The sequence below is a fragment of the Polyodon spathula genome, chromosome 15 (genome assembly GCF_017654505.1).
Source record: "Polyodon spathula isolate WHYD16114869_AA chromosome 15, ASM1765450v1, whole genome shotgun sequence".
NCBI classification, from domain to species: domain Eukaryota; kingdom Metazoa; phylum Chordata; class Actinopteri; order Acipenseriformes; family Polyodontidae; genus Polyodon; species Polyodon spathula.
Window position 1 is genome coordinate 22,181,833 of NC_054548.1, and position 19,816 is coordinate 22,201,648.

Consider the following 19,816-nt stretch of genomic DNA (forward strand, 5'->3'; position numbering starts at 1 on the left):
TCTTTATATTTTTTGAAATACTACAAATACTACTACTACTACTACTGTTAAGAAGAAGAAGAAGAAGAAGAAGAAGAAGAAGAAGAAGAAGAAGAAGAAGAAGAAGAAGAAGAAGAAATCTACATTGCTAAAAGGCCAAAATGTTCAGTTTTTATCAGGCATGTGAATTCGCTTTTGGAAAAAATTAAACTAGTTTTTAGTTCTTTTTTTGCCAAAATCAATTCATTTCGTAATTACTATGACAAACTGTAGCTGGTTCTGGCACCCCCATTCCATTTGCAGGAATAAAACGATAAGCTAATTCAAATACATATTCATATTGTGGAAAATATCCAGACCATGCGGTTCTCGTCATGATTTTGTTCGCCACTTGCATAACTTTAAATATTATTTTCGAATATACTTGATTTACTTCTTATACTATGTGGTTTTGTGCTGTGTATTTCTGCCAACTAAGAACTCATTTTAGATGATTATTATACCCCTGGTCAGCAGTGGCAATGATCAGATTTCCACAACTTCAATCCATCCCCTTTTTTCTGTAGCATTTTAACCTTAGACATTCCCGCAGACAACATTAGGATGAACATGGTTACCTGCAATACAAGCAACTGAAATCCTTCTCTTTCTAAAATAATATTAATAAAATAATAATAAATAACTTTATGAAATGAAGTTACAGACACACAAGCAGAAAGCCACATTTGGTATTTTGTTGGAAGTCATCCTAATTTTAGTTTCACTAGCAATCCATGGGGAATAACTGAAGTCAAAGTATTTTGGTGTAATTGTGCACTTGTTCCTCAAACATCAAAAAACTAAAAAAACTTCTGCTTAAGTGGAGTAAAGTGAGACACAGAGACAACATGAGCAATTATCAGGTGTCTTTAGTGGGTTGTGTTTTTTCTTTGCTTTATACATGTTATGTTTTCCCTTTTACTTTCTCATGAAAAACAATATTATACTTGCCATCTAAGTTCTTGGAGATCAAATTCAAATCAGGAAAAAAATACATTGAACCACTGGTATCTTATTTCATTACCGCAAGCTGAAGTAATGTTGCAGTTTCTTGTTTATTTGAACTGATTAGAATTAATGGGAACTCAATGTAAGCAGTAGAACCCCTCACTTTTAACAGTATAACATGGCTGTATGAATGGCAATCAGACATAAAGCATGGATTTTTTTCAGATGATGTATAATAATAATAATAATAATAATAATAATAATAATAATAATAATAATAATAATAATAATAATAATAATAATGCAGCTTCTTTGCTGCTAAATTCAGTGTTTTTTTTTTCTCTTTTTATTCTTTTCTTTTGTTTTACATATGCTGCTTTAGCTCCTTCTGTGATTATAGTAAACATTGCCAGTAGTCTTTAGAGATAACCTTAAAATTGTATATGGCTGTATATAGAACGTTCTATATATGTAATGTATATGTTGTACACGTTTGTTAGTGCACAATGTTAGTGCTTTCTATCCAGATGGGGTATATGTGGATAAAGATCACATTCAAATTATTTATTGTTATTGTTTATTAACAAATGGTCTAGATTATGTGGATAAAAAAAGAGAGTGTTTCTTTTTTTTCAAGGTCTACCACTGCTTTAAAGACTTGCTTAATACTGTATGTTCAAATCAGAGCTATCAAAAAGAGCTAATCTCTAATATATCAAATACATAACCTGGTCGCCACATCTATATATGTTATGGCAATCATGTTATGGCAATCACAAATGTTTGTTTAAGAGGTTCCTTGCTAATTAATTTCAAAACCATTGGCATTGTTTAAGCAGGTGCTAGGCTCATTAGTACAAATCCTCCTTCTGGGTTCATCTCCTTTTAAAACTAGTACAAAAGGCAAAGCTTTACTGCTAAGAAAAAAAAAAAAACAACAACATTTTTATTTTGATACTTTAAATCTCCCCTACAATGCTGATTGTATTTATCAAAGCCATAAATATACAAATAACCATTAACTTATTTTATTTAACTTTGTGTGTGTGTGTTTTTTTTTTTTTTTTTTTTTTTTTTTTTGTGAAAGTGTTTACATTTTTTAAAACCAAGATTAGAGATTTTCTATTACAGTACCATACAACATTTATATCTTGTATAGCTTATATTTTTGATAGTTGGCAAGTCGTGCCTTTGTAGTCCTTTAAGAAAGAAAAGTACTCTCTTTGGTGTTATAAATTAGATTTGTGTTGACCATATCAGTACATTTAGCTTTAATCAAAAAAGAAAAAAAAAATACTAAAAACAACTGTTAACAGGGTGTTCTATTGGTGTGTCTTCAGTTTTTATAAAATGAGTAGCTGGGGAAAAAAAAAAACACTAAACTTCTAACTGTTGTACCTGTTTCTTGATGGTACCCAATATTCTGGCTCGATGTCATTGAAACTGTGGATGACATTTCTGTAGTTTTTGTTGTTCTAGCCATTCTCAATATTTTGAAATGATGGCAAGGTTTTACCTTGTTGAACTGCAATCGTACCAACTTCTGTTCTGATAGCTATTCTTCTGGTGTAATAGAGATTAAACAAAAGAAAACAATTAATCCAAGGATGTACTAGGAACAAAAGCAAATTTAACTGAAATAAACATTGGAAATTGTTGATGTATCGAATGTTTTTCTATTCTGCCTGGTTTATTTTTAGTGCCATGAGTGTTTTGTTGGTAAAGCATGCATTCTGTACAGGGGTCAATGAACTAATATGGTATTGCTGTGGTAGTTCGGGAACAAAATACAGAGCCATGGATTTTCCACTTCCCCTATAAAGTTGAAGTTCATTTAGGTAAAATACCCCATGCAATATGAAACTAAATGTGTTTGAAGAGTAAAAGAAAACATACGACTAGAATAGTACTCAATTAAGACATGTCTCATCATTTCAGCACAGTATAAAACTGGGTCCAGACTCCAGGGTAACCAAAAAGCAGCTGAGCAGTTCTGTCACAATTAGGCTGCAGGCTAATATCCTTTAACATAAGCAAAGCATTAGAGACCAGGCAAACTCACAAATGGGTTATATTACAGGGTGTGGCCAGATTCTACAGCATGTGATAGTGGCTGAGGTCTGTTTTAATTATATAAACAGAGCCATTCCTCTTAATACTGCCATTGTAAAATTCACACTTCTGCACTGTCAAGTTGTTTGTTTAAATACTTTAAAATATCTCCGCCAGTTTTATTTATTTTTTTATTTTTTTAAATATGTCTCATGACTCATCGTCATGTATTTCCATCTAAGACCCAGAACAGTACATGGTGAAAAAAAAAATCATAATTTCAGCACGGAGAATCTGCTATGAATGAATGGCAATGAATGAATGATGATGATTGCAATTGCAGATGATTTATGAACAGTGACGGGCGCTCAGGGCCTGATGACTGTGGTGGGCACTCAGGGTTCATGGGTGCCCGACGGTTACCTGCACGAGTCCGACTGGAAATACATGAACAGTTACATGCATCCCACTGCCGCGGATAGGAAGTGACTATGAGCCACCTCCCCCCAAAAAGACGAGGTCGCCAAACCATGAATGGAGAATAATAAATAATTAACGCACCCGACAATGGTAAGATAAATTTGGCCAGAGGCCTCGCCTGTGGGTGCCCGACAACTACCTGCCTGAGGGTGGCTGGAAAAACATGAACAGTTACATGCATCCCAGTGCCACAGATAGGAAGTGGCTGTGGCCATCTCTCCCCGACAAGACAAGGCCGGCAAACTTGAATGAATAATAATAAATAATTAACGCGCTCCACAGTGGCGCCCTGCCACCTATCCCCAAAATATTGAATTTAATGAAAATCAGCAGCTGAGACACGGACGTCCCCCAGAGCATGACTGCACCGGGGGAGAGAGCCCAGCCTCTCCAACCCGGCCACTCACCCCGCAGAACTAAATATGATCTGCTCAGCACTTAGATAAGGAAAACCCCCTACTCACATGTACATTTAACAGTCCATCTTCTTATATCTTCCTGGAGTGCTGTAATGTGGAGTGGACTATAAAAGCAAAGCACTCGATATTTCCTTTAAATGATATTATGTTATTACAAATAATTTATTGTATATATATTTGAAAAATGAGCAGGCTTCAAGTGCTGTTTTGAGAACAGCCGCATGTGCTGTCATTTAGACAACTGAAGCATGGAATAGGCCATTGGCAGTCTGTATTTCAGTTGAAGAAAGTTCAGTGCTGGTATCCCTCTAGTGGGTAATGTTGGTGACTGCACTAATTAACTTCACATGATTGCATTATCAAGGTCTGGAGTTTGGGCTGTCTTTGAGGAATAATAATTCACAGCTGAATACGGGGCTTATACACAAGGTAGCACAGGTTGATCTAAAAAGAAAAAGATTGTGCTTGTCTTCAAGCAAACAAAAGAAGGATAATACTTTACAAATGAACACTGCTGTGGCTTATATTAATCATCTAAACTAAATTAGGCTTCTACCAGCCCTCAAACAGGCAATCTGAAGCTTCAGACTATCAGTCGTTTTTCTTAAGCATTGACAGAGTCAACATTGTGTTACAGTACATAAGATCTACCTGGTTTGTATAAAGTGCAGAGTCAGTTACTGCATGTGTACTATCTTTGGGTGTGCTAATTTTACAAGGAAACAGCAGCAGCTACGCAGGTGGCTCAGAATCTCTTAACTGTTCTCGGATGTTTCAGGTCAGTTTGTGGAGGGTCTTACCCTGCCACACATGCATTAAAGCACTCTCCAATTATTATTTTAAACTGATTAGCACTACACAGAATATATTTTTAGAAATACAGTACAGGCTACAAATACTGATTTTGCAGGTGCTTAATTAAAAACACTGTCATTTAAAAAGGGGAGCTTACTTTGAAAGAAAAGGATTACATTTACTGCCAGAACAATTAAGCTGTCCCATATTTTTCCTAAATTTCTTAACAACTTTTTGACATCCCACGTGACTACATTAGTCTGGATAATGGTAAAACTAAGTCATATGTGACACATCTAATTGATGAGAGCTGAACCAATCTCTTATGGCATAAACCCTGCTGTACACAACTTTGGTTCTTGTAGACCATTGCAAGCAAAGTCATCCATTAAATAATTATCTAAATAGAACTCATAACGGTTCAATTCAATTAAGTAAGTTATCATTGGAACAAATATTTGTCCTTGAATGGCTCTAAAATAAAATTTAGTCATTGAATAGATCATATGGTGTGGATTCTAAATGAAAGGGCACATTTTACAATACATGATTTAAAAAATTAACCCTATTGAATCATTCAAATGTTAAAAGGAGAACTTACAAATAATCACAGTTATCATTTAGCACCAAACAAAAAATGCATTCATTTTAGAATTACACCGTGCCTTTGTTCTCACTAAGCATTTGTTCAGTACATACTCAGTCATAAGATTCATGAGTCATATCTGGTCCTAACAAATGTCTTCAGTGTGGTTTTTAAATTGGGTGTGTCAGCATGAATGCAATACACCATTTAGAAAATGTGTCCCAGGCTCATGAGCTGTACTCTGATCTAAGAGAGCAACATTCCTGATTTTCACAAGAAAGGACTCATTACTGTAATGTAAAACAGCATCTGGAATTGCAATTAATCACACAACAGTGCAATAAACCTGCCCTTGACCTTGGTAGAGTTAAAAACAAGTTGGCCTTGGGAAAGCAATGCCAGAACTGACAGATGGATTGTCCTACTGGTACAGAAGAACATCAGCATCCTTGCTGTTTGCTGAAGTCCAGAAAATCATCAGTACCAAAGTTACTGCCCAGGCCATCCATAACAGAGTTATATCAAGCTGATAGATAGCGTGGCCAGGAAAAAGGCCCACCTTAGTAAGATACTAGGTCAGCAATACTCAGAAGAGCAGTGAATGTGTACATATTTTTTTTTTTTCAAGGAGAACGGTACAAAATCAAATGTTGTTTATTCAGTCACAGTTACACACAGACCCTAGAACACAGAACACAGAACCCCAAGAACAAAGAAGCGAACACGCACCTTTCCTTTTATACTCTCGCTAACACAGCTGCCCTACACGTGTTGAGATGCACTCAGCTAACACGTGGCCTTACATGTGTTGATATACACTGTAACAATTTTGTGCATGCTGTGCACATGAACAACACTCTGCACCTGCAGAGCAAAACATAACACTTCACTAACTGGTACGAGGAAATGTTATGCTGTGAAGGGAAAGTAAACACTATCTTGGACCATACAAAAGAGAAGTAAAACTCAATATTTGAGAGCTCAAAACTATTCAGGACCATCGCAGATGTCAGAAAAAGGGAAGGGAAAGAAATGTGTTTTGAAGCTACTTGCTCTGTAAAGTTTTGGACGGACAATGAATATCTCCTTTTGATGTTCCAGGCAAATTATTATTTGGCATAATACCTGAGTAATTTTACATAATAACTGGGGTCCACTTCACACTTCATCGACTAGCACCTGCAAAACAGTAGCCATTTTCCATTCCATAACCAGCAACTGTTCAAAACCAGGTGAGTTTTTTATTTATTTATTTATTTTTTTTAAGGCCATGGTTTTACAAACAAAGAGATATTTTCAAACAAAGCTATGTTGGTGTTTGTGCTGCCATTTTGTATAACTATATAAACACTTGATTCCTGTTATATTCAGAATGTTCTTTTATAAATCTTTAGAAAAGGTTCCATTTTGAAACCTTGACATGCAGATTATGAATATCTCCAGATACACTATATAAAAACTTGAACCTGCTGATGCTAGTCAAAGCATTGGGGTCAGCACAAACCTCAATTCTTTCAGAAAAATGTGGCAGTCATGTTTTCAGCTAATGATGTAGGGGAAAAGACAAAGAGTACACAGTCAGCAGCTTTTTAATTCTAGGAAATGATATTTAAAGAAATACTTTATAAAATATAAAATTTCCAAAGATGTGTGTTTAGGATTAAATATTTTGCACGAAGCTTCACTGAAACTAAAGTTTCCCAGAGATAGCAAATTGGCAAGTTATTTGTTGTTCATCAACAAAAACACAACCTCAAACACTTCTTATAACCTACATTGCACATTCTAAAAAAAAAAACAGGCTGGGCTGTTACTGGTGGTTGTTACAGCTTATCTTTAAACGTGAGAAATGTTGTATCAGTAAAAAAGACAGCAAAATTCCTAATTTTCACAAGAAAGGCCTCATTACCGTAATTTAAAACATCATCCAAACTTGGAATTAATCAAACAGCTGTGCAATAAACTGCATGAAAACCTGACCTTGACCTTGGTAGAGTTAAAAACAAGTTGGCCTTGGGAGAGCAATGCCAGAACTGACAGATGGATTGTCCTACTGGTACAGAAGAACATCAGCATCCTTGCTGTTTGCTGACGTCCAGAAAGCCACCAGAGCCAAAGTTAGTGCCCAGGCCATCCGTAACAGAGTTACATCAAGCTGATAGGCAGCGTGGCCAGGATAAAGCCCTTCAACAGCATCAGAAAATGGCTCTTATTTGCAGAGCAACCTGTTAACAAGCCCGAGGGAAAGCAATGCTGTGGTCAGATGAGTCCACAAAATTGAGACTTTCTTTTCTTGCAGAAAGACAGGTGAGGTCAACCACCCTGACAGTCTGTCACACTGTGGGCAGCATGGAAGAGAAGGGGGTTAGCAGTTACAGTAAGGGGAATATGGATTCAGAGATGGGTGAGAACACTATAAAAACACATATACTGACTGCGGGTTAAGACTTTCTAGGACAAGAAAAGGTTTTTCAGTGGCAACCTCAATATGCTGACAAACCCAATTGAGCGTCTTTGGGAAGACAGCAGTCTTGTCAAAGTCACTACAGCAACCACTGATTAAAACAACACTAATTAAAAGTATGTTGTAACATATTGTTGCCACTCTATGTAAATAATACCATCAAAATCATATAAAATACCTCCAAACATATATATATATATATATATATAGACATACACACAGACACACACACACACACACACACACACACACACACACACACACACACAGGGGACTCTGATCTGGGTGTGACGTATTGTACAGTACTGGTCTCCAGCACCATACTGCCATCATGCAGGCATGCACCAGGCAGAGAACCAAATGAGGATATAACAGGACTCATTGAAGCAAATAAGAAAACATGGTTGTTATCAATTGAAACAGTACTTGGTTTGGAACATGTTTGGCACTGTTTAATACCTTCAAGCATTCCAGGGCCAGCACCATAAATATAATGTAGCCTATCACGTAACAAAATGACACCTGCCATAGGCCTATCTTTGCAAACATAAATGTTTTTAATGCTTTTGTGACAGGGGACAGCCCTGTCGCTGTTTCCTGCCCAAATGTGTGCAGCTGTGACCTAGAACAGGAGACATGTTGCTGGGCAATCAATTGAGCAGTTAGGCTCGCCCAGCACTGAGCTGATCAGGAGGTCCGTGTTGACTGGGGGTTGTGCCCGAGAAGACTTTCTTTTCTTTATTAAATGTGACACTAGGGCTGTCACTCTCTCAGCATGCTCAGCATACTCCTAGCACACTCCTGGAAAACAGCACGTAAGCTACACCTTATATAGAGTCCAGCAGGAGGGAAAGAGCGGACCTGGTTGGACCCAGGCTGCAGCAGCTACACAGACAGACAGACAGACAGTGAACAACACAAATCCCGCCGCTCAGCCATTCAATGGAGCACCATAAAGTCCAACTAGACAGTCCTGCGAGACCCAACGTTACACTGCTCCCCTCTTAAACACTTCCCAGCCTGGGAAGAACCTGCTTCAGTCCAATAGCGGACGGTTTTTAGAGCTACCCAAAGCAGAGTCCTTCCTGGATTTGGGCTCCCTTGGACTGCTATCTCTCTCAACACAGTGAGGCGGAGGCTAGCCAGACAGCCCCAACAGCAACCTCAGAACCCGGCTGTCATTTGGAGAGACCTGGGTGCCACAGCCAAGGCGCGGGGTACTCTCTCTCAGGCAGTGGCATTGGACGCTCTCCCAGGGGCTCTAGTTATGCGTCTCTCTCTCTTGGGGGCTCTGGTGACTTGGCGTTCTCTCTTGGAGACTCTGGTAGTGTGGGACACACTCTCCCTGGCAGCAGTTCTGGGGCTCTAGGTCAGTGGTTGTGAGCTCTCGGTCAGCGGCTGAGGGCTCTCGGTCGGCAGCTGGGGGCTCTCGGTTGGTGGCTGGGGGCTCTCGGTTGGCAGCTGGGGGCTCTTAGTCTGCGGCGGGGGGCTCTCAGTCAACGGCTGTGGGCTCTCAGCTGGCGGTGGCGGCAGCCCTACCTCAGGTGGCAATGGTTCTCTCAGCCAGTGGTGCTGGCAGCTCTCCCTCAGGCGGCAGCGGCGGCTCTCTCTCGAGCAGTGGCAGTGGTTCTCTCTCGAGCAGTGGCAGTGGTTCTCTCTCGAGCAGTGGCGGTGGTTCTCTCTCGAGCAGCAGCGGTGGTTCTCTCTCGAGCAGCGGCGGTGGTTCTCTCTCACAAGCCTGGTCACAGCAACATCTATATTGAAGCTTTTAAGGTAGAGCACCACAAATACCGAAAGTTTGCGGTAAACCATGGTGATGAATGCGTTAATAGCTTAAGTAATCACACAGGCAAAAGAAACACTCACTCAAAGTAGTGAAAAAGAAAAAGCCCAATCAGGGTATGGAGGCTGAAGGAAGCAACTTGTGTTCAGGTAAAGATACCATGTTTTGAGTGCCGCAGATACATCCTGTTTAAAAAGTACATGCGTCTTTGTTAGGTGTAGCTGTGCCCCCTTCAAAAAGCATGATAATATGTCCTACAGTTACTGTATTTGTTAAAAATATTACAATATTGAAAAAAAGTCTGAACTGTCAAACCGGTTCTATATCCAGAAAAACACCTGGCCTATTTTCATACAAATACAGTTTACATATTTCTGCATATTCTTCTTTCACAAAGCAATCTGGGACTAAATAAATAACAGACAATACTGTAATATTTGTGTACAGTAGCTGTTTGTGTGCAGTTGATAAACAGTTTTATGATGGCTCATTAAAGAATTGGTGTTTATCAGTTTCATATTTTTCATATTATTTTTTAATTATTTTATTGTCCTTTAGTTTCACTCAAATTAAACTTTCCCAGAGATAGCAATTAGACAAGTTATTTCTGTTGTTCATCACAAAACCACACAGTCAACCACTTCCTATAACCCACATTGCACATTCTACAAAACACAGGCTGGGCTGTTACCAGTGGTTGTTACAACTTATCTTTAAACGTGAGAAATGTTGTATCAGTATTATTGGTCATTGTGAGTATGTTTTGGTAAACTGTTGTTTTTGCTAATAAATATAGTTGATATCCAGATGGATATCTATGTAATCGTTTGTTTCCCTCAGAAATATAATCGTTTTTGTTGACTCAGAAATGTCTTCATCTAGACAATGTGGGTAAGTTATAAATTCAAGCACTTGCCAGAATTTTAATATCGATGCTGTCACCTGCCTGTAAGAAGTTGTTCAAATTCAAGGCAGACGACTGAAATGTTGTTCCCAGCTAAACTTGGAATACATGGTAGCATCTACACATTATGAATGTGTGTGTGTAAGAGTATGTATTTATTTTACAAACCAAAGGAAAAGTGATACAAACTAAGATAAAGCATGGCATAGAGAAGGTTACAGAATTACAGTCCTGTGCTGTTTATAAATGCATTTCTTTCACATTTGTCTGGTTTACCCGGTCAAGGAAGATTCGTTCATTTTTCTTTTTCTTCTAATATTTTTTTTACAGTGTAATTCCTGGCTACGGTATTTATGAGTACTGTTTGGGCCCCAGTGTCACCACTGGATCTGGAAATTCCCAACTAAGAATCATCTTTGTAAATTCTGTGTTTCCTGTCTTCTTGAAAATGTATTTACCATACATCACTGTTATTGTGGAAGTACGCCAATTTTTGTTGTTGCCTAACAATATATTAGATGTGACATTGCAAATGGAAATCATTATTTAATCATTATATATTAATTACGTAATTAGTGTGAAATCATTAGTCACAATTGGTAATTACCATGAAAGTAATATGACCTCTTGCTGTACCTCTTCTAGTTAGATTTGTGCTTACTGCCAAAAGCCATTTGTAGGACATGGCCAGAGGGAAAGTATTTGAGTAGAGTTCAAGCCAAAAGACTAGAAAAAATAAGGATCAGATACATCTGAATAATAGAACCTAGACAAACCTATGAAGGCCTCTATTCACTCCTTTAAATTAGGCTACATTGTGAAAAGTGTTGAATTTAAATCAAGGGAAGTAATGTTAAAACTGTACAATGCATTAGTAAGACCTCATCTTGAATATTGTGTTCAGTTCTGGTCACCTCGCTATAAAAAAGGTATCTAAGAAACTACCTAAAGTATACAAAGTAGGGTTGGACATCCTCAGGTGTTGTGTAATATTCTGCATCCCCTGATGATTGCAGCACATTACCTTTTATAAAATATGACAAAAATTCTTCAGTTTCAAATATATTTCAATTAAATTCACTGTGCAGCTTGACAACATGACAACATACATAATTTACATTTAAACTATTTATAAACCAATAAAACTATTGTATAAACTATGATTATATATATATATTCCTATATATATATATTATATATATATATATATATATATATATTATAATATATACACACACACACACACACACACACACACACACACACATATATATATATATATATATATATATATATATATATATATATATATATATATATATATATATATATATATATGTATGTAAACATGTAAAAAAAAAGATTGCCATGAGCAAATCACTCACACAAGCAAACACTGTTGGGCGATGACTAAATCCTCCTGCTCAAAACAATCAGGCCCACAGGAATCAGATCACAATTAAAAACGAAGCTGCACATGCAGCAATCAGTTAGGGAATGCAGAATATTACACAACAGCGGCTCTGGAGCCCTGGAGCCAGCTGCAGGACCTAGAGCAGGAGTGGAGCTTACCAGTTTTCTGAACAGAGCTCTGGAGCTGGAGCTGGAGCTGGAGCTGGAGCTGGAGCATGGAGCCAGAGCAGAGCGTGCCAGTTTTCTGAGCTGAGCTCCGAAGCTGGAGCTGGTGCTGGGTCACGGAGCACTCGGGAGCATGGAGCCAAAGTGGAGTGTGCCAGTTTTCTGAGCTGAGCTCCAGAGCTGGAGCTGGAGCTGGGTCATGGGAGCTCTCCGGAGCATGGCGCCAGAGTGGAGCGTGCCAGTTTTCTGCACTAAGCTCCAGAGCTGGAGCTCAAGCTGGGTCACGAGAGCGCTTCGGAGTGTGGAGCCAGAGCGGAGGTTCAGGAGCAACTCCATTATTTCCTGCCTTTCATTTCTTGAATGAACAAAATAAATAAGTACCTGTACATAAAATGCCTAAATGTAAATTGAAAAAGTACTTTAATGTAGATATATGTCTGTTGATTATCAACTAGAATCATGTATTCCAGCACATTATCTGCAGCCATTGCCTTTTATGAAAACTAATGTAGGCAAATAGAGTATAGAGAGGGTCCTGATAATCACACAGTAACAAGACAGTGAGTTAAAGATTATAAGTGATTATATTTTGGAAAACATGGCATATACACCATGTCCATATTAGGTCATCTTCGTACATCAAGCAAAAGGGAGTCATATGTGCTCCCTCCTCTGAATTTCCCTCCTCCCTCCTCTAAAAAATACTAATAAAAGATACCAAAGTGGCAGTATTACAAAACTATCCAGAAATAACATAATTACAGATGCATCTAGAGGCAGCGAATTATTGTTTTAAGTTGTTTCTTGCTAGTTCTTTTTTTAATTTTTTTTGTTTCAGACAAAAATAGATGCAGGTTTCTTCCCCCCAATATTATTAATACATTTGAGGTGACTATGCTTCCAGTATTCTGTTCTTCTATATATACCGTTTATACACAGTATGTCATGGTCATTAAAATGTTTATCATACTCATAGCTTGATAGTTCTAAGTTTGAATGTTCAGCTATGGCAGGGGATGTAAGTTACTGACATAGTACTGCTGTACAGAAAACCCTTCAGAAAAGGCTTTTAGTATGGAACAGATAACAATCAGTATGGAGGATACTCAGTGCATGTTCATGGTACTGTAGTATTACATGAATGAGCCAATGAGCTCTCAAAAGGGAAGAGTGGGCTGTTGATGGTCATTCTTATAAGTGAAACAAGTACTGTATGTCACATACCTACATCCTCACCACGGCTGTTAAAAAAATAAAATAGACTAGAGCCATCAGTATGATGAAAAAGTGAATGGCCATGATGTGTACTTTAAACATGAACAATATTTACAGAACAGTATGACTAGTTGAAAATTGGATGGGGGTAATTAAAATCATTAGGTATTTATACAAGGTGTTAATATCATAGTGAAATATATCAAAATGACTGATTTACAGAATGTGGAATATCTTCTTGTGTTTTCAAGATGTATGTAAAAATGTAAGTATGACATACAGATGGACAAATCAGACAGACAGACACCCTTGTATATATTCCCACACTCTGGTACTCTCAATAAATTATGCTAAATAATGGTAATACCAAGTTCCACCCCAATTGGATAATTAGTTTCAAGATACAAGTGTTACAGGGCACATACATACTGTGAGTTCATACAACCGCCTCCATTTTATCCCTGTCACAGTAAACTGAAGAAATGTATGTATTTTATAATGTGCTGCTCTCACTAGGCTGGATATTAATGTGTGATTATAACAGATAATCATTTTGTAATATTAAAAGATATTTTAGTACACATGTTATAAACTGGATAATATACAGTCATGTAATATTGTTTACATTATTTCTTTTTTCCCAGACAAGAATGCATCTAAAGGAACAACTTGGAATTCTGGTGATTATTTTAGAAATTTGAAAAGGTAAAAACATTTTCTATTCTAGTACATTATTCAGGGTGGAAATAAGAATCCCATTGCATAGCAGCTTGATCCATTCCTGGTTTCACTATGAGTTTAATAAGACACACTTGAGCTTATTACCTGTACACTGTGGCTAATCAAGCTTGTAGTAAAACTTAAAATGGGTGACACTGGTATGTATTAATGACACTGCAATAGGTGTCTTATTTTCATCCCTGTTATTTAACTTTAAAGGTAATTAACCTTGTAGAGTATCTATAAAATAGCTGTACAAAAAGTATTTCCATAGTGATTATTACAAAATTTTTGTTAATCAATTCTTTTGATAGCAACGAGACATGGTTTCGGAAGGATTGCTGCTGGTCTATCTATCTATCTATCTATATGCATAAATCGAAGTGAAAACATTAATTATATTTTCGGTAAGTAATGTGTAAAGCTGCCATTCTTATACACTAAATGAGGTTAGAAAAAAGTAAACAGAAATAAAATGTTTTTTTGTTTTTTTTTAAACACAAAAAAAATAAGTTTGAAAAGCGTTAAGCAGTAGTGAATAACCCTTTTAGCTGCATCACCTTCTTTGAAGGAAGATCATTTGTGTTATTATTTTCCAGGTATTGGTTGGTGTTCTGAATTACATGTTGCTGCTGTTGAAGGAGGAATTGCCATTTTAACTTGCAGTAAATGCAAAGAGAACGCAGGAAGCTGGAGTGAGCTACAGAATTCTGGTTTTACAGTTGAATGGAGTGTAAATACAAGCAGTGGATTTTTGAAACTCACACAAACAGAGGTGTTCTTTGAATCAAATTCACTCAGATTGCTGGGAGTTGCATTAAACAACACTAGGGTGTATAGGTGCGCTCTAAGGTAAGTGCAGATGCTTGTGGTTACCGTTTAGGCCAATGCTTTTTTTTTTTTATAGTGCTCAGGAAGTGGACTTTAAGATATTTTTAATTACCGAGGCAGTGATGCTTTTTAAAACAGATGTTGTTACGGTCACTTAAAGACCAGAGTATGTCTTTATTACAGTGTATTAAAAATAATAATATTGTTTTACTTGTTAATTAAATTGAACACTCTAATGTACAACAATGATGTATTCTATCAATGTATTATTTTCTTGTGTAACACAGAAATGCAACAGATATTGTTGAATCCGGACACCTTGAGTTGGAAGTGTACAAAGGAAAGTGCTACAACAGAAATGTTGAATACTTATGTTCCAGTTTTGTTGACCACTCCATTAACCTCATGTATCCAGAGTTGGAACGGTTCTCTAGTACTAGCATCGTGTAACATGGGTGAAGGTACTTATTTCATATTAAGAGGAGCGCTAGCGATATCCTTTTTATTATCTCTTAATAAGATCAGTAATGGTATCACTGGTCTTCCATTTTCTTTTGCTGATGATCTTTGGCTTGTTTTCATACATTTTTAAATCAATTTGGCATATGCAGATAGACATAAACATTGCATCTGCTTTAAATACAAGTAAATAACCAAAAGTACAAGATCAAGGACCCTTAAATATCACACTCATAAATTGCGAAGGGGAAGTTTGAACAATGTTCTGGAGTAGCAGTTCAAAAATAGCAAGGTTTGGGTTTGTCATCTATACTTTAGACCCAACATATGCTTTCCATGAAGGTTTCCTGATGCTAGATTCAGTTTAATTTCTTAACAGTTTAAAATGTATCTATATAGAATAAATCACTTAACACTTCTATTTAAGCACTGAATTAAATAAAAATTGATGCTAAACTTTTGTCTGTAGCTCTCTACTGTTCTACATCTATTATAATGACTCTGGTCCTTAGCTCTCTACTGTTCTACAGCTATTATGATGACTCAGTACTTGCAGTTTGTTTCAGTTCTGAACAAGCTGAGCAGATTTTATTTGCTACACTGGTGAAACCTCTAAGGATATCATTATACACCAATATGTAATTAAATCAGCCTGCTACGATGGGAGAGCTACCTCTCCATTCCCTGCAATGAGATATATGTTGTATATGTCTGCTTTAGTAAACAATCATACAATATTGTACCACTACCAGTGTAAAGGAGACCAGATAAAAAGTGAAGCTTGTTTAGATCTTTTTTTTCTTTTTTCAAGCACTATACCATGACTGTTGAGAAATAAAACTGTACATCTTTTTGTATGTTTGTTTTTTTCTTTGTTATAGTACTTGTATACCATGAATTGTTTAGGTAAAGAAACAACAATCAACTGCACAGCAATTATTTATAAAGATGACCCATTTGTAACTCTGTATGGCAAAAGAACAATGTATTTCTTTCTATGTGTGAGAACAACAACCATGTATGCTCAAAAGATGGATAGTATGTACTGTTTATGACAAATGAGTTTATTGGAATATTGGTCAAAATAACAACACATAGCTGTATATTCCAGTATTCCAGCATGTTCTACATGATATATTTGCATAACCAAAATTGCGAAATTACTTGGCATTCACAGAAGTTACCAGGAAAATTCAGCCCTGTGTTTTATGAAGTTTATGATTAATTTGACAATTGTATGTGATGTTTTTTTTTTTTTTTTTTTTTTTACAACCTTTGTTTTGTATTGCTATTGTTCTAAAGCAGTATTTGTTTTGTTTTGTTTTTCAGTATAGAACATACAGAAAAGCAACATCATAATTCATTTTGGATGATATCACCATTAATATTTAAACATCTTCAAGACGAACACCTCAATCTGAAATATGACTGCATACTTAGAAGCACTACAAAGGGTGGAAATGGATCAATCGTTTTAAGAAAAAAAAAAAAAAGTAGGATTCAGTCAGTTTAATACTATGCAATAAGGAATTGTTCATATTTTCATTGATTCTCTATAACTACTGTAAATGTCACACCTCTACGAATGTATACCATACCGGCAGACAAACAAAACGAGGTTAAGCATTTTAATTAGATTTTACTAATGAGTTCTGGTGTAGATTTATTTTATATACAACTGCATTGGAATAGGTTACAACAGGATATCTGACCGAAAATATTTCACATGTCTAAATATTTCACGTCACATGTTTTTATAGACTAAATAAATAAATAAATAAATTGATTGCTACCTTGTAGCTGGGCATCGCTTACATTCAATTAAACACAACAATGAAACTATGTGCTCAATTTCCAGTCCCCAGTTATAATGTCAACATTTGTATCGAAACATTCATAAGTGGAACGAGTAAACAATTTAAAAACATTTCTGTGGCGTCACCCTTTGATCTTTTGATTAATTAATTCTATGAATTAAAAGTGTCTGTGTGGCTCTGAAGAGAAGGGGAGTGCAGGGCAGATATTGTTGATTAACTAATGTACAGTTTGTGCACAAATCCACAGAACATTGTTGATTATTCAACGACAGTACAGTCAGAACAATTCAACAGAAAAGCGAATACCACTTTCAACAAATAGTTAATTACAGTTTTACACATTACGAACATAACACTTAGAAAGGGGCTTGTGATTTCAGTTTAATGTTTCATATTGCAAATAAAAGTAATACAATAATACATTAACAATGTAAAGACAAGTTTTCAGACTTACAAATTCACATCCACATAAACACCCCCGTTTCTAATTTTTATTTGTATCAGGATCAGCAACAGCAATTTCTTCATCACTTAGTCTCATGAACGTTAGCTGTAAAGTCAGCTTTTGCATTTCTTCCATTTAATCATTGTTCAAACAAGCTTACAGCCCACTTACATTTTACCTGCGTACTTCTCGTAAACTGATCGCTGGCAATGATATTTAGTTCTTCATCTATTTTAGGTTTGGTAAAACCATCAATAACTTTACTCTCCATTCCTGGTTCACATTGTTTTTTTTTTTTTTTTTTTTTTTCTAATGCTACGTATATGTTCTACAAGTAAAACTCAGTCCCACTACTATCTTCACTTACAACAGAGACTTTTGACTATGTGTGATTTCAAACTCAAACTCTGAAGAACTCACAACAGCATTCGCGCAATGTGAGAGACAAACATTTGAACGGTTTGAACTAGGCGTAACAAAGGAGCGAAAATCAAGTCATATTACCAAATGAACAATCAATTGAATCTCGTTATCGAAGTATAAGAGCAGTTTAGTTTTTTATATTTAAACGCATATTAAGACTTTTTTAAATATTGTTGAGGAGTTGAAACATCCATGTATTTAGACTATATACATTTATTGCTACATAACTGAATATTGCTTATAAGTAAAAGAAGATTACACACCACTGGCAATTCCAAAACTACTGTGTAAAACACAGCCTGACTAATCTATAATGTGCAGTGTCTGACTTCCCCCTTTTTGTGTTTTGAAACTCTGCTTCTGTACATTTTAGTATAGGCTGTTGCACAGTACAAGCTGGTATGACACAGCGAGAAAGCTCCCCTCGAGTATTCAGAACCTTATATTGCATCATATCAAACAGCAATGGTTACTTAATAACTTCAGGTCAATTTGCGAGATTGTTTAACAGTGTATTGTGTTTGAAACCAGGCCCATATGTCATTTCTGCCTTGTGCCTCACAATAAAGGTGAGTTGCTTAGGCGTCTGTGTTAGTTTAAGTGTTGGCGTCCCCTGTCTTTATTTTGAAGTGTATCTTGGGCCCCAGCTGGACCAGTTGCATTACAATATGTTTTATCATGTTACGACTTGACTCGCTATTATTAATAATAATAATAATAATAATAATAATAATAATAATAATAATATAATAATAATTCTATTTGAAATACTTTTGCTTTTCATAGTGGACCACCATCACAAAGCACTTTACAAGATATGAGACTAGGGTGTGTGAACTATGCATTATTAATAATCATAATAACATAATAATAATAATAATAATAATAATAATTTTGTTCCAACTAATAAATAATAATAATAATTTATTTTTATATAGAGCCTTTCATAGTGGACAACCATCACAAAGCACTTAACAAGATATGAGACTAGGGTGTGTGAACTATGCATCAGTTGCAGAGTCACTTACAACAAAGTATCACCCACACAAAAGACGGAGCACAAGGAGGTTAAGTGACTTGCTCAGGGTCACAGTGATTTTGGCCCATTCTTCTTGGCAGGTTACAAGCCTGTTTGGTTTTTAACCAATTTTCAAATAGTGGCACACAGCCTCTTCATTGTATCATGTATGAAAAACTGAACATGCTGCAACCAAGGAAATGGCTTACTCTGCTGGAAATGTTTTGGGAATACACTAGCTAGATCAGGGATGTCCAATCCTGGGCCTGGATTTTGTTCCAACTATGCCCTAAATTACTTGGTGTGTCTTGAGGCATGGGCAGTGTTAGGTTTGCGCCACACATAGCGCTTTGAGTTTTGGCCAAAAAGCTCTATCTTGGTCTCATCTGACCACAAAACCACTTCCCACATGCTTTCTGGGTCACTCTCAAGACGTGCTTTCAGATGGTACTTTTTGAGTAACGGCTTCTTTCTTGCCACCCTCCCATACAGGCCAGTGTTATGCAGAGCTCTTGATATGGTTGACTGGTGCACCATTACTCCACTCCCAGCCATTGAACTCTGTAGCTCCTTCAAAGTGATTGTTGGCCTCTCTGTGGCTTCTCTCACAAGTCTCCTTCGTGTTTGAGCGCTGAGTTTTGAGGGACAGTCGTTTCTTGGCAGTGCCTGGGTGGTGTGATGCAGCTTCCACTTCCTGATTATTGATCCAACTGTGCTCACTGGGATATCCAAACACTTGGATACTATTTTGTACTCTTTCCATAATCTATGCATTTGTATTACTTTATCTCTAACTTCTGTAGAATGCTATTTGGTCTTCATTTTCCTTTAGATTCACAGCCTTACCAATGATCCTTCAAC

The 19,816-nt window shown here is 36.7% G+C and overlaps 1 long non-coding RNA gene across 2 annotated transcripts; it reads left to right on the forward strand.

Moving 5' to 3' along the window:
* Positions 1-6,173: 6,173 nt before the first annotated feature.
* On the forward strand, positions 6,174-18,467 carry LOC121327674. Of its 2 annotated transcripts, XR_005951594.1 has the most exons (6): positions 6,174-6,530; positions 13,887-13,947; positions 14,277-14,369; positions 14,562-14,814; positions 15,081-15,254; positions 16,582-18,467. It is a non-coding gene; the product is annotated as an uncharacterized LOC121327674 (long non-coding RNA). The 2 variants fall into 2 exon arrangements; XR_005951593.1 differs by having other exon boundaries at positions 14,562-15,254.
* The last annotated feature ends 1,349 nt before the right edge of the window (positions 18,468-19,816 follow it).